A 13,512-nucleotide genomic window follows, 5' to 3' on the forward strand; every position below is an offset into this window, starting at 1 on the left:
GCAAAGGTTAAAAAGAAAAAAACCTTTGATATATCTGAGAAAACCTGGATAAATCAGAAGGTTCTTCTTTAGGAAAAGTAGTTAAAAATTTCTGAAAAACTGTTTTTCTCTTTTAATTATCATTTGGGCCCGTCTCCTTTGGGGACTACCTCCCCACTTTATTTGAGAACTGTTCCTCTTGCAAGTATGAAGTTCCTGTAAGAATCAGACAGCCTTGGCACAGGACTCTGGCCAGTACTGTTAAGAGCACTTTGGGGCACCTGGGTGGCTCAGTGGTTGAGTGCCTGACTTCAGCTCAAGCCATATCTCACACTTTGTGAGTTCGAGCCCCATGTCAGGCTGTGTGCTGACAGCTCGGAGTCTGGATCCTGCTTCACATTCTGTGTTTCCCTTGCTCTCTGCCCTTCCCCCACTCACACTCTGTCTCTGTCTCATTCTCTCTCAAAAATAAATAAACATTAAAAAAAAGAGAGCACTTTGTAGGATTCCATGAACCAGCATTGAAAGAGAACTCTCTTTGCCCACTGACTGAAAGTAAGAGCATTTTTGGTTACCACACAAACCCCTTTGAAAGAAGGTATCATCAATACAAAATCAGCCCTCAGAAGCAGAGATGTGGGAAACAGGTGCTCAAGACAAAGGATTTTTAATGCCCAGGTGTATCTTTGTGCTTCTTGTAGCTTGACATTTCAACCTTTGCTTGCACATTTTGAGCAAATGTATTCCATTGCCCTAAATTATTTTGATTAATGGTTTCTCACTAACACTTGTATAGTGCCCTATTTTGGATTAATTTAGATAGAGGCTATTTTTTGTATACGATTAGAAGTTTTGAGAAAATCCATTACATCATGTACAACAGAGAGATTGCATAACTTTAAGCAGAGATGATATATAACATAGCAGCATGAAGGATGTATTTTTAAGAGATGATAAGATGGAAACAAAAAAATAAGACATTTCTTTAATAAATTATGCTTACTGTAATAAAGATTTAATTTATAGTATTAATACTAGGAACACAAACATTAATGGTTTGTCTAGATTAGGATGGTGTCATTAGGTAATGATGCCTTTGATGATCTCTATTCTTGGAACTTTTAGAGACCAATCAGATGCTAAATGTTATAGGATACATTCCCACATCCATGACTCACAGGTCCAGGAATTGGGTGGAAAAGGCAGTGGCACCACCATTACCTATACTGACCCACTATCAGAAAGTTTGCTCCCTATCCTTGAAACTTTATAATCTTCTGGCCTAGAAATCTACATTCTAAGGAGAGGAATGCTTTCACCAAAAGATACAAAAATGATCCCATTGAGCTGGGAGTTACAATTGTCACCTGGCCACTTTGAAATCTTCATGCTATAAATCAAAAGGAAAAGAGAAGAGTTTCTATGTTGGCTGAAGTAACTGATGCTAATTACCAAGAGGGAATTGGATTTTATTGCACAAGATAAATAAGATTATATCTAGAATAAAGGAGATACCTTAAGATGTCTCTTAATATTACCATGTCCATGTAAATGGAAAAGTTTAATAATCCAGTTTAGTCAGGACTACAATGACCCACATCCTCCAGGAATAAAAGTTTGGATCATACCACTAGGTAAGGAACCACAACCAGCTAAGGTGCTTTCTGAGGGCAATGGATACATGGTATAGGTAATGTAAGAAGGTACTGATAAATGCCATCCACAAACACATGACAAGTTACAGAAACAACAATTTTAATCATTATAAATATCTCTCATATTATTTTGGATATGTTTTTGTATTTGTATAGCAAATATCTCAGGCTTCTTCTTTTCTTATCCCCTTATATAACATAAGATGTGTTGACTCTATATCATGATATTCAGGTATTGTTAACTTTACATCATATAAAGGTTATCAAGGAGAAGTGTGAATCTCACCTAAGGACTTCGTTTCCTCTTATGGGTAAGGGGTTACTGCAATTTCAGTTGGAGAGTGGGTAGTTCTAACATGTTACGTCTAAGTATGACCTTGTCTTTCTCTTTATTTAGAAATTAAGTATAGCTTAAAAAAATGTATATGGGTACCAAGTTAACATGGGGTGAACTTGTGATGGTCAATTTTATGCATCAACTTGACTAGGACATGATCCCCAGGTATTTGGTTAAACATTACTCTGGAGTCTGTTCAACAGGTAGTTTTTAAATGAGAATGACACAAATCAGTAGACTTTGAATACTACACATTCCCCTATAGTGCTGATACAGCTAATCTAATCAATTGGAGGCCTTAAAAAAAAAAAAATTAACATCCCTCAAAGAAGAGGGAATTCTGCCAACAGACTGCCTTTAGATGTGAAGTGCAACACCTACTCTTCATTAAGTGTCCATCCTTCCAGCAGCCTTTTCATTTGCCAATTCCGTAACATCAAAATCTCTATTGTCTGTCTCTCTAGAGAACCATGACTAGTGGAGATTTTGTAGGATATACTTCCCATACAAGGAATCCTGCAGAAAATTATCTTACCAGAAGACAATAAGAGGGTATATTTAAAGTACTGCAAAAGAAAAAAGAAAAAAAAACATTTTTAACCAAGAATTCTAAATACAGCAAAAACTATTCTTCAAAATTAAGAACTCAACACTCCAAAAGAGACAAAAGTTGAGGTAATTCATCACTGCTAGACCTGTCTTCAAAAAAATGCTCAAGACTTCAAACTGAAATGAAAGCATGACAGAATGCAATACAAAGCATATAAAACATAAAATGTACTGATAAATACAGAAACCAGTATTATAATATTGAAACTCCTTTTTAAATTTTCTATAGGATTAAAAAAAAAAGCATAAAGGGGCACCTGGGTGGCTCAGTCGGTTGAGCATCCGACTTCACCTCAGGTCGTGATCTCACGGTTCATGAGTTCAAGCCCCACATTGGGCTCTGTGCTGACAGCTCAGAGCCTAGAACCTGCTTCAGATTCTGTGTCTCCCTCTATCTCTGCCCCTCCCCAGCTCATGCTCTCTCTCTGTTGCAAAAATAAATAAACATTAAAAAAATTTTTAAATTAATAAATAAATTAAAAAGCATACAACTAAATATAGCTTTATGTTAATGGGTACCTAGAATATATTGTGACATCAATGACAAAGTAAGGCATGCAGAGTTGTAAAGGAGTTTTGTAATTGATCAAAATTTACTTGGTGTCAGTGTAAAAGAGATTGCTGTAACGTTAGGACATAATATATAATCCCTATGGGAATAAAGACAAAATCTATAGAATGTACTCAAAAGGAAATTTGAAGGGAATCAAAATGTGTCAATAAAAAAAATTAATAACACGAAAGTAGGTGGTAAAAGAATGAATGAGGGACAAAAATGTTGTATAATATACAGAAAACAAAGTGGCAATAAAAAATACTTCTGTATCAATATTTATTTTAAATTGTAAAGGGATTAAACTGTCAAAGGACATAGATTAGAATGAATAAAAAACCAGGACCCAAGTACAAGTTGTCTACAAAAGAATGACTATAGGTTTAAGGACAAACGAAAGACTTAGTACCCATTCGTCTCAAAGTATTTCAAAAAATTAAAGAGAAAGAAACTCTTCCAACCTTTTTTTACAAGGCTAGCATTTCCTGGTATCATATAAAAACAGATATGAACACCACAAAAAAAAGAAAGAAACAGAAGAAGGAAATTATAGGCCAATATAATAGAAAAACAGAGATGCAAAAATTCTCACCAAAATATTAGTAAACCAAATTCAACAATACGTTAAAAGGATTAAACACCATGATCAAGTGGAATTTATTCTAGGAATCCAAGACTGGTTCAATACACAAATCAATATGATACACCATCTCACGTCAAAGGATAAAAATTTTATGATCATCTCAAATGATGAAGAAAAGGCATTTTACAAGATTCAACGTCAATCCATTTACAATAAAAACCCCAACACAGTGGGTATAGAAAGAATATCCCTCAGCATAATAGGGCCATATATGACAAATCCATAGCTAATATCATACTCAATGGTGGAAAGCTCAAAGCCTTTCCTCTAAGATCAGTAAAAAGACAAGGATGCCTAGTGTCACCATCTTTATTCAACACTGTATTGGAAGTCCTAGCCACAGAAATTAGGCAAGAAAAAGGAAATAAGAAGCATCTAATATGGAAAGGGAGAAGCAAAACTGTCACTATTTGCAGTCAACACAATACTATGTATACAAAATCCTAACGACTCCACCAATAAAACAATTAAAACTAACAAAATTGTAAAGTTACAGGATACAAAATGTACAAATATTCATTGAATTTTTATATACTAACAACAAGCTATAAGGAATAGAAATTTTAAAAAAATCCCTTGGGGTGCCTGAGTGGTTCGTGATCTCAGCTCAGGTCTTGTTATCAGGGTTGTGAATTCAATCCCTATAATGGGCTCCATGCTGGGCATGAGCCTACTTAAAAAATAAATCACATCTACAAGTGCAAAGAACAAAATAGCTTAAAATAAATTTAACCAAGTAGGTAAAAGACCTGTACTCTGAAAAGTATAAGATAATGACAAAAGAAATTGAAGAAGACACCAAAAAATGTATTGAAAGAATACTGTTAAAATGTCCATACTACCCAAAGCAATCTATAGACTCAATACAATCCTCATCAAAATTCCAATGGTATTTTTCATAGGACTAGAACAAATAATTCTAAAATTTGTTTGGGACAGAAGATCCTGAAAGCCAGAACAATCATAAGAAAAAAGAACAAGCCTGGAATTATCATGTTCTGAGATTCATACTATATTACACAGTTACGGTAATAAAAATGGCACACTGCTGGCATGGAAACACATAGATGAAAGGTACAGAAGAGCCCACGGGCACCTGGGTGGCTCAGATGGTTAAGTCTCTGACTTTGGCCAGGTCATGATCTCATGGTTCATGAGTTTGAGCCCTGTATTGGGCTCTGTGCTGACAGCTCAGAGCCTGGAGCCTGCTTTGGATTCTGTGTCTTCCTGTCTCTCTCTCTGCCTTCCCCTATTCATGTTCTGTCTCTCTCAAAAAATGAATAAACATTTTTTTAAAAAATTTTAAAAAAAAGAGAGCCCGGAAATATACTGACATTATTGTTCAATATTTTTGCCAAAAGAGGCAAAAATATACCATGAGGAAAAAAAATTCTCTTCAATAAATGGTTCTGGAAAAAGTGAGCAGCAACATGCAAAAGGATGAAATTGGACCCCTGTCTTATGCTATACACAAAAGACAATTCAAAGTAGATTTATAGATTTGAATGTAAAACTCAAAACCATAATACTCCTAGAAGAAAACACAGGCAGTAAGGTCTTTCCTATCAGTCTTAAGCAAACTTTTGGACCAGTCTCCTCCAGCAAAGGCAACAAAACTACAACAAACAAATGGAATTAACCATTAAGTCTGCACAGTAAAGGAAACCATCAACAAAACTAAAAAGTAATCTTATCGATAGGAAAGGTATTTGCAAATAATATATCCAATAAGAGGTTAATATTCAAAATATATAAAGAAGAAAACTTGTACATCACCTAAATAAATCATGGGCAGAGGATCTGAATATACATTTTGCCAATGATAACATACAGATGGCCAAGAGACACAAGAAAAGATGCTCAGCATCACTAATTAGGCAAATGCAATCAAAACCTCAATGAGATATTACCTCACACTGTTCATATTGACTATCATCAAAAAAACAATTTAAAAATAATAGTGATAGCGCAGAAGTGGAGAAAAGGAAAACCTGGTACATTGTTGATGGGAATGCAGCCACTATGGCAAACAGTATGGAAATTCTTCAAAATATTAAAATTAGAAATACCATACAATTCCACTTATGGGTAGTTATCTAAAGAAAATGAAAACACCAACCCAAAGGGATAGATGCAGCCCTATGTTCAGGTAGCATTATTTACAATAGCCAAGATATGGAAGCTGCCTAAAGTGTCCATTGATAGATGAGTGGACAAAGAATATCGATGGATAGAAGCCACATATCAAACTAAAGAAAACAGAAAGGGACTCACAGATACAGAAAATAAACTTCTGTTTAACAGGGGAGTTGGCTGGGGGACCAGTGAAATAGGTGATGTGGATTAAGAGATTCAAACTTCCAGTTATAAAGTAAGTCAGAGTAACGTAATGCACAGCATAGGAAATATAGTCAACATATTAAAATAACTTTTTATGTTGACAGATGGTAACTAGACTTATCATGCAGATTATTTCACGATGCAAAAAAATAAGAAATCACTATGATGTATCCCTGAAAGTAATAGGATATTGTGTGTCTATCATACTTCAATAAAAAAGGAAATCAATAGCAGAAAAAAAACCTTAAAAATCTACCAATTTTGGGATATTAAACAACATACTCTCAACAGGTAGGTCAAAGAAGAATTTATATGGGAAAATTTTCCTTGTGAAAAATAAATATGAAAATTAACAGCAAAATTTATGAGATTCAGCAAAAGTGCTATTAAAACTGAAGTTTATTGCTATATATTCTTACATAAAAAAAGATTACAACTCAACCATCTAGCTTTACACCTTAAGGAATTAGAAAATGAAGAAAAACTAAACCCAAAGTAACAAAAGGAAAGAAATAATTAAGATTAGAGCAGAGATAACAAAACAGAAAACAGAAAATCAATGGAGAAACTCAATAAAATCAAGACTTGATCCTTCAGAGGACTCAGCAAAAGTGACAAACTTCTGGTCAGACTGACAAACCAAAAAAAGAAAAAACTAGGAGAAGAAGTCTCAAACCAAATAAAAACAAAACAAAACAAAAAGAGACTAGTACTACTGACTTTAAGAAAAAAATCACTGTAAGACGGTACTATCAATAATAGTATGCTGAACAATTGAGTAAAATAACTAATCCTTGGCAACATGAAAATCAAATCCACACTGAGATATCACTTCACACTAAGATCACTGTTTGTAAACAGAAAATAAAGAAAACAAGTGTGGGCAAGGAGGTGGAGAAAATGGAAACCTTGAGCACTGCTGGTAAGAATGTAAATTGGTGCAACCACTATAGCAAACAATACAGTTGTTCCTGAAAGCTTGAGAACAGCAATTCTATATCACCCAGAAATTCCACTGCTGGGTAGATACTCCCCCAAAACTGGGACTCAAATAGATATTTGGACGTCAATGTTCACAGCAGCATTTTACACAAGAGACAAATGGTGGAAGCAAAGGAAACATCCATCAATGCAAGAATGGAGAAGCAAAATGTGGTACATGCATGCAATGGAATACTATTCAGCCTTGAAAAGGAACGGAGTTCTGATACATGCTACAACATAAATGATCCCTGAAGCCATTCTACTAAGCAAAATAAACCAGTCAACAGAACAAATATTCTTTTTTTTAATGTTTACTTTATTTTTGAGAGAGAGAGACAGAGAAGAGACGGAGTGCGAGGAGGGGAGGGGCAGAGAGAGGAAGACACAGAATCTGAAGCAGGCTCCAGGCTCTGAGCTGTCAGCACAGAGCCCGACGCGGGGCTTGAACCCATGAACGGTGAGATCGTGACCTGAGCCAAAGTCAGACACCTAGCAGACTGAGCCACCCAGGCGACCCAGAACAAATATTCTATCACTCCACTTACATTGGGTACTTAGTCAATTTCACAGAGGGAGAGACGATGAAGGTTACCAGGGGCTGATCATAGGGGGAGATGGGGAATTACAGGTACATAGCTTCAGTTTGAGAAGCTGAAAAAGTTCTAGAGGTGGAGGGGGTACAACAATGTGATACAGTAACAATGTATTTCATGCCACCAAGCTGTACACTTAAAAGCAGCTACAATGGTTCATTTTGCATGTATATTTTACCATGATCAAAGGGCAAAGAAGCATGTATCTATGTACATGCATAGAATGCACAATTTTATTTTTACTTAATTTACCTTTGCTTTTATTAAGCACAAATTCTTTCAAAATCAGTATTACATAAAAAATAAAAAAGAAACATTACAAATGGAGACCTCCCCAGGAAAATCTTAATATAAGTGATTACTTTTTGTTATCATCTTAAATTATGTAATCATTACATAATTATCTGTAATTATAACATCCCAACTATAATTATAACTATATGCACATCTCCCAAGCATCTACAACATGCCAAGGGCTATACCTAACAGAAAAACATTTTATTGGCTTTGTCTCTTTCTAATTTCAGCAGGACCTTTTGCCATCTTAATCTTTTGTTATCCTAAGAACCTCCTCTTTGAGTGAGCCTTCTGTAAGGTATTCCTCTTCTATGCCTACTTTCTAGACCTTAGAAGATTCTTAAAGTATCCTAACAGCCTATTAACAATATAAGGAGAGAAGCCATCATACTAATTCTTATTTATAAAAAAAAAATCCCCAAGGTATTTATATTTATAGGACTCAAAATAGATGTCCTATTAAACTGTTCTGAGGTTACATAAAAGGAGAAGCACAAAAGCTTGAAGGCAAATAGAGAGAGGTTGAAAATGTGTCTAATGTATTTGGATGAGAAGAATTCAAAGGACTGCAGATTTAATCACATGCAGAACTTTGAAGTCTAATTATAGGGGTCCATCATCTGGAGCCAAAGGCCAGAAAACTAATTCTCCCTCGTAACTGTAACTGAATTGAAGCTCATTTTGCAGGAGTATCATCTGAGCTTCATGGAGCCATGACTGTTTCAGCCCTTTGCTCGATTTACTTTGTCGGCAAAATTCTGCCGGAATATAAAACCAATTTCGGAACTCTTCTGTTAGAAATCCCTTAATGCATTTTCAGAAAGGGAGAACTTCTGACCTAAAGCAGTCCCAATCAGGAAAATTACATATATATCCAATAACTGGGATAGACTATTAAGCATAACATATTGCTGTTAAACGGAGTCCTTAAAAAATATTTACACAAAATATATATACAAGAGTATTTTTCCTGAAAATTAAGAAGTTTATTTTCTTGTTACAATATATGGAAAACCAAAACAAAAAATCATCATATATGCATAAACAGAATAAATTTAAAATATGATAGGGAAATCCTTAAGAACAATGACTATGTGGATATGTTTCATTTAATCCAAGAGAATGAATTAGGTAGCAATATTTTTACATCTGTATCAATGATCACTGCATTGCTGAAGAACTGAATTATTTACGAAGCAGACTAAGCTGAAAAACAAGTTCTGATTACCCTTTCAGGAGGAAATATACTAGTTTGGTAATGTGAGAACATATTGTACAAACTGACATTTAACCCTTGGCTTATTTCATTTATAAAGGTTTCAATCAAGTGTTTCTGATGTTTTTTTTTTAAATGAATATATCTCATCTGCTTAAGTAATACCTGACACACAGGAGACACCTTGTAAGTATTTGTTCAGTGAAAAAGTATCTGGATGTAGTTATACTAATATTTCAATTATAAGCAAAATGGGTGACTTTTGCCTCATTGGTAACAACAGTGTAGTCCCTGAAAATGAAAAGCACTTTTTCTTCGGATCAACAATGGACTCACACTCTCTCAATTACAAAAGCAACAGTTAAAAGTCTTTGTGGAAAGAAATACCAGCAGTTTCCTGTTGCAAAGTGTCTGTTTCAGAGGATGCTCTGCTAATTCTAGCAACAATGACAAATAAATAGCTCCTGCTAAAACCTGGGAAAACTGAAAAGTTCCTGAAAAGGGTGAATTTTTGAGAGCTTCTTCCAGCTTCAATTCTATTGTATTTGTCTGAGATTTACAGACTCTGTGAGTTATCAGAAAATGGTTCTGCTGATAATATTCAGTTCAGAAACAAAGATACGAGATTAAAAAAAAGTTAACTACCATCATAATCCTATAATAATCATAGAGGGCATAAATTTTTCTCCAAATGCCTTTCTCCCAATGCCCATTAGTGTTCTTTGTGTGTTCTTCTTCTTTCAAGCATATTTTTGTCCTTTTCTGTACCTTTTACAAATGCACCACAAGCCTGGGAACAAAGTTTTGCTGCAAAGGAGTACAATCCATGGAAGAAGTAAGGACACAGTGAACTGAGCAGGTTATGAGACATGGTCTCCATTAATAAGCACTTGTAGAAAACAAAAAGTAACAAAAATAGGGGCTTGCGGCATATACACAAATACAAACCAGCAGAACACAGGAAATAACAAAGATTAGAGCAGAAATTAATGCTATCAAAACCAAAAAAACAGTAGAACAGATCAATGAAACCAGAAGCTGGTTCCTTGAAAGAATTAACAAAATTGATAAACCACTAGCCAGTTTAATCAAAAAGAAAAAGGAAAGGACACAAATAAATAAAATCAAGAATGAAAGAGTAGAAATTACAACCAACACAACAGAAATTCAAACAGTAAGAGAATATTATGAGCAATTAATGCCAATAAAATGGGCAATCTGGAAGACATGGACAAATTCCTAGAAACATATACACTACCAAAACTGAAACAGGAAGAAGTGGAGATCCGAACAGACCAATAACCAGTAAGGAAATCAAATTAGTAATCAAAAATCTGCCAAAAAACAAGAGTACATGGCCAGAGAGCTTTCCAGGGGAATTCTACCAAACATTTAAGGAAGAGTTAACACCTACTCTCTTGAAGGTGTTCCAAAAAATAGAAATGGAAGGAAAACTTCCAAACTCTTGCTATGAAGCCAGCATTACCTTGATTCCAAAACCAGACAGAAATCACACTAAAAAGGAGAACTATAGACCAATTTCTCAGATGAACGTGGATGCAAAAATCCTCAACAAGCTATTAGCCAAACAGCTCCAACAATACATTAAAAAAAATTATTCACCATGACCAAGTGGGATTTATACCTGGGATGCAGGGCTGGTTCAATATCTGCAAAACAATTAACGTGATTCATCACATCAATAAAAGAAAGGACAAGAACTATATAATCCTCTCAAAAGATGCAGAGAAAGCATTTGACAAAATATAGCATCCTTTCTTGATAAAAACCCTCAGGAAAGTAGGGATAGAAGGAGCATACCTCGAGATCATAAAAGCCATATATGAACAACCCAATGTTAATATCATCCTCAATGAGGAAAAACTGAGAGCTTTCCCCCTAAGGTCAGGAACAAGACAGGGATATATCCACTCTTGCCACTCTTATTCAACACAGTATTGGAAGGCTTAGCCTCTGCAATCAGACAACACAAAGAAATAAAAGGCATCCAAATCGGCCAGGAGGAGGTCAAACTTTCACTCCTCGCAGATGACAGGATACTCTATGTGGAAAACCCAAAAGATTCCACCAAAAAACTGCCAGAATTGACTCATGAATTCAGCAAAGTTGCAGGATATAAAATCAATGCACAGAAATTGGTTGCATTCCTATACACCAACAATGAAGCAACAGAAAGAGAAATCAAGGAATTGATCCCATTTACAGTTGCACAAAAAACCATAAAATACCTAGGAATAAATCTAACCAAAGAGGTGAAAAATCTATACACTTAAAAGTATAGAAAGCTTATGAAAGAAATTGAATAAGACACACAAAAAAAATGGAAAAAGATTCCACGCTCCTGGTTAGGAAGAACAAATATTGTTAAAAATCAATACTACCCAAAGCAATCTACATATTCAATGCAATCCCTACCAAAATAACACCAGTATTCTTCACAGAGCTATAACAAATAATCCTAAAATTGGTATGGAACCAGAAAAGGCCCCGAATAGCCAAAGCAATCTTGAAAAAGAAAACCAAAGCAGGAGGCATTACAATCCCAGACTTCAAGCTATACTACAAAGCTGTATTCATCCAGACAGTATGGTACTGCCACAAGAACAGACACTCAGATCAATGGAACAGAAGAGAGAACCCAGAAATGGACCCACAGACAACTAATCTTTGACAAAGCAGGAAAGAATATCCAGTGGAGTAAAGGCAGTCTCTTCAGCAAGTGGTGCTGGGAAAACTGGACAGTGACAGGCAGAAGAATGAACCTGGACCACTTTCTGACACCATTGACAAAAATAAACTCAAAATGGATGAAAGACCTCAATGTAAGACAGGAAGCCATCAAAATCCTCGAGGAGAAAGCAGGCAAAAACCTCTTTGATCTTGCCCACAGCAACTTCTTACTCAACATATCTCTGGAGTCAAGGGAAACCAAAGCAAAAATGAACTACTGGGATCTCATCAAAACAAAAAGCTTCTGCACAGTGACGGAAACAATCAATAAAACTGAAAGGCAACCGACAGAATGGGAGAAGATATTTGCAAATGACATATCAGATAAAGGGTTAGTATCCAAAATCTATGAAGAACTTATCAAACTCAACACCCAAAAAAACAAATAATCCAGGGAATGCGCAAAAGACATGAAGAGACACTTCTCCAAAGAAGACATCCAGATGGCCAACTGACACATGACAAAATGTTCACCATCACTCATCATCAGGGAAATACAAATCAAAACCACAATGAGATACCACCTCACACCTGTCAGAATGGCTAATATTAACTCAGGAAACAACAGATGTTTTTGAGGATGTGGAAAAAGAGGATCTCTTTTGCATTGCTGGTGGGAATGCAAGCTGGTGCAGCCACTCTGGAAAACAGTATGGAGGTTCCTCAAAAAACTAAAACTAGAACTACCCTATGACCCAGAAATTGCACTAGTAGGCATTTATCCAAGGGATATAGGTGTGCTGTTTCGAAGGGACACATGTACCCCCATGTTTATAGCAGAGCTATCAACAATAGCCAAAGTATGGAAAGAGCCCCAATGTCCATCGATGGATGAATGGATAAACAAGAGATGGTCTATTATACAATGGAGTATTACTTGGCAATGAAAAAGAATGAAATCTTGCCATTTGCAACTACATGGATGGAACTGGAGGGTATTATGCTAAGTGAAATTAGAGAAAGACAAAAATCCAATGACTTCACTCATATGAGGACTTTAAGATACAGAACAGATGAACACAAGGGAAGGGAAGGAAAAATAATATAAAAACAGGGAGGGAGATAAAACAGAAGAGACTCATAAATATACAGAACAAACTGAGGGTTACTGGAGGGGTTGTGGGAGGGAGGATGGGCTAAATGGGTAAGGGACATTAAGGAATCTACTCTTGAAATCACTGTTTAACTATATGGTACCTAGTTTGGATGCAAATGTTAAAAAATTAAAAATAAAATTAAAGAAAACTAGCTTTTTAATTCCCTGTTTCTATTCTTTGAAAACAGTCATAAGTTAGGTATCTGTCAAGCCCTTTACTTAAGGTCAATGTAATCAACAGACCACTGTAAGGTAGGACCTTTAATGCTTTCACTATGTGTATTTCTAATTTTGTAAAACTTATTTTATTCGATACTATGCTGCTTGGCATGTAGTACACATGCATTGAAGATTATTTGTTTGACTTCAGTTTTCTTGTTTTTATGTGTTAGATCCTGTATCCCCATGATAAGACTAAAAGAAATGTTTTTGAAGGAAAAACGAGTAAGATGTATCAAA

This window comes from Panthera onca, chromosome B1 (genome assembly GCF_046562875.1).
Source record: "Panthera onca isolate mPanOnc1 chromosome B1, mPanOnc1 haplotype 2, whole genome shotgun sequence".
Lineage (NCBI taxonomy): Eukaryota > Metazoa > Chordata > Mammalia > Carnivora > Felidae > Panthera > Panthera onca.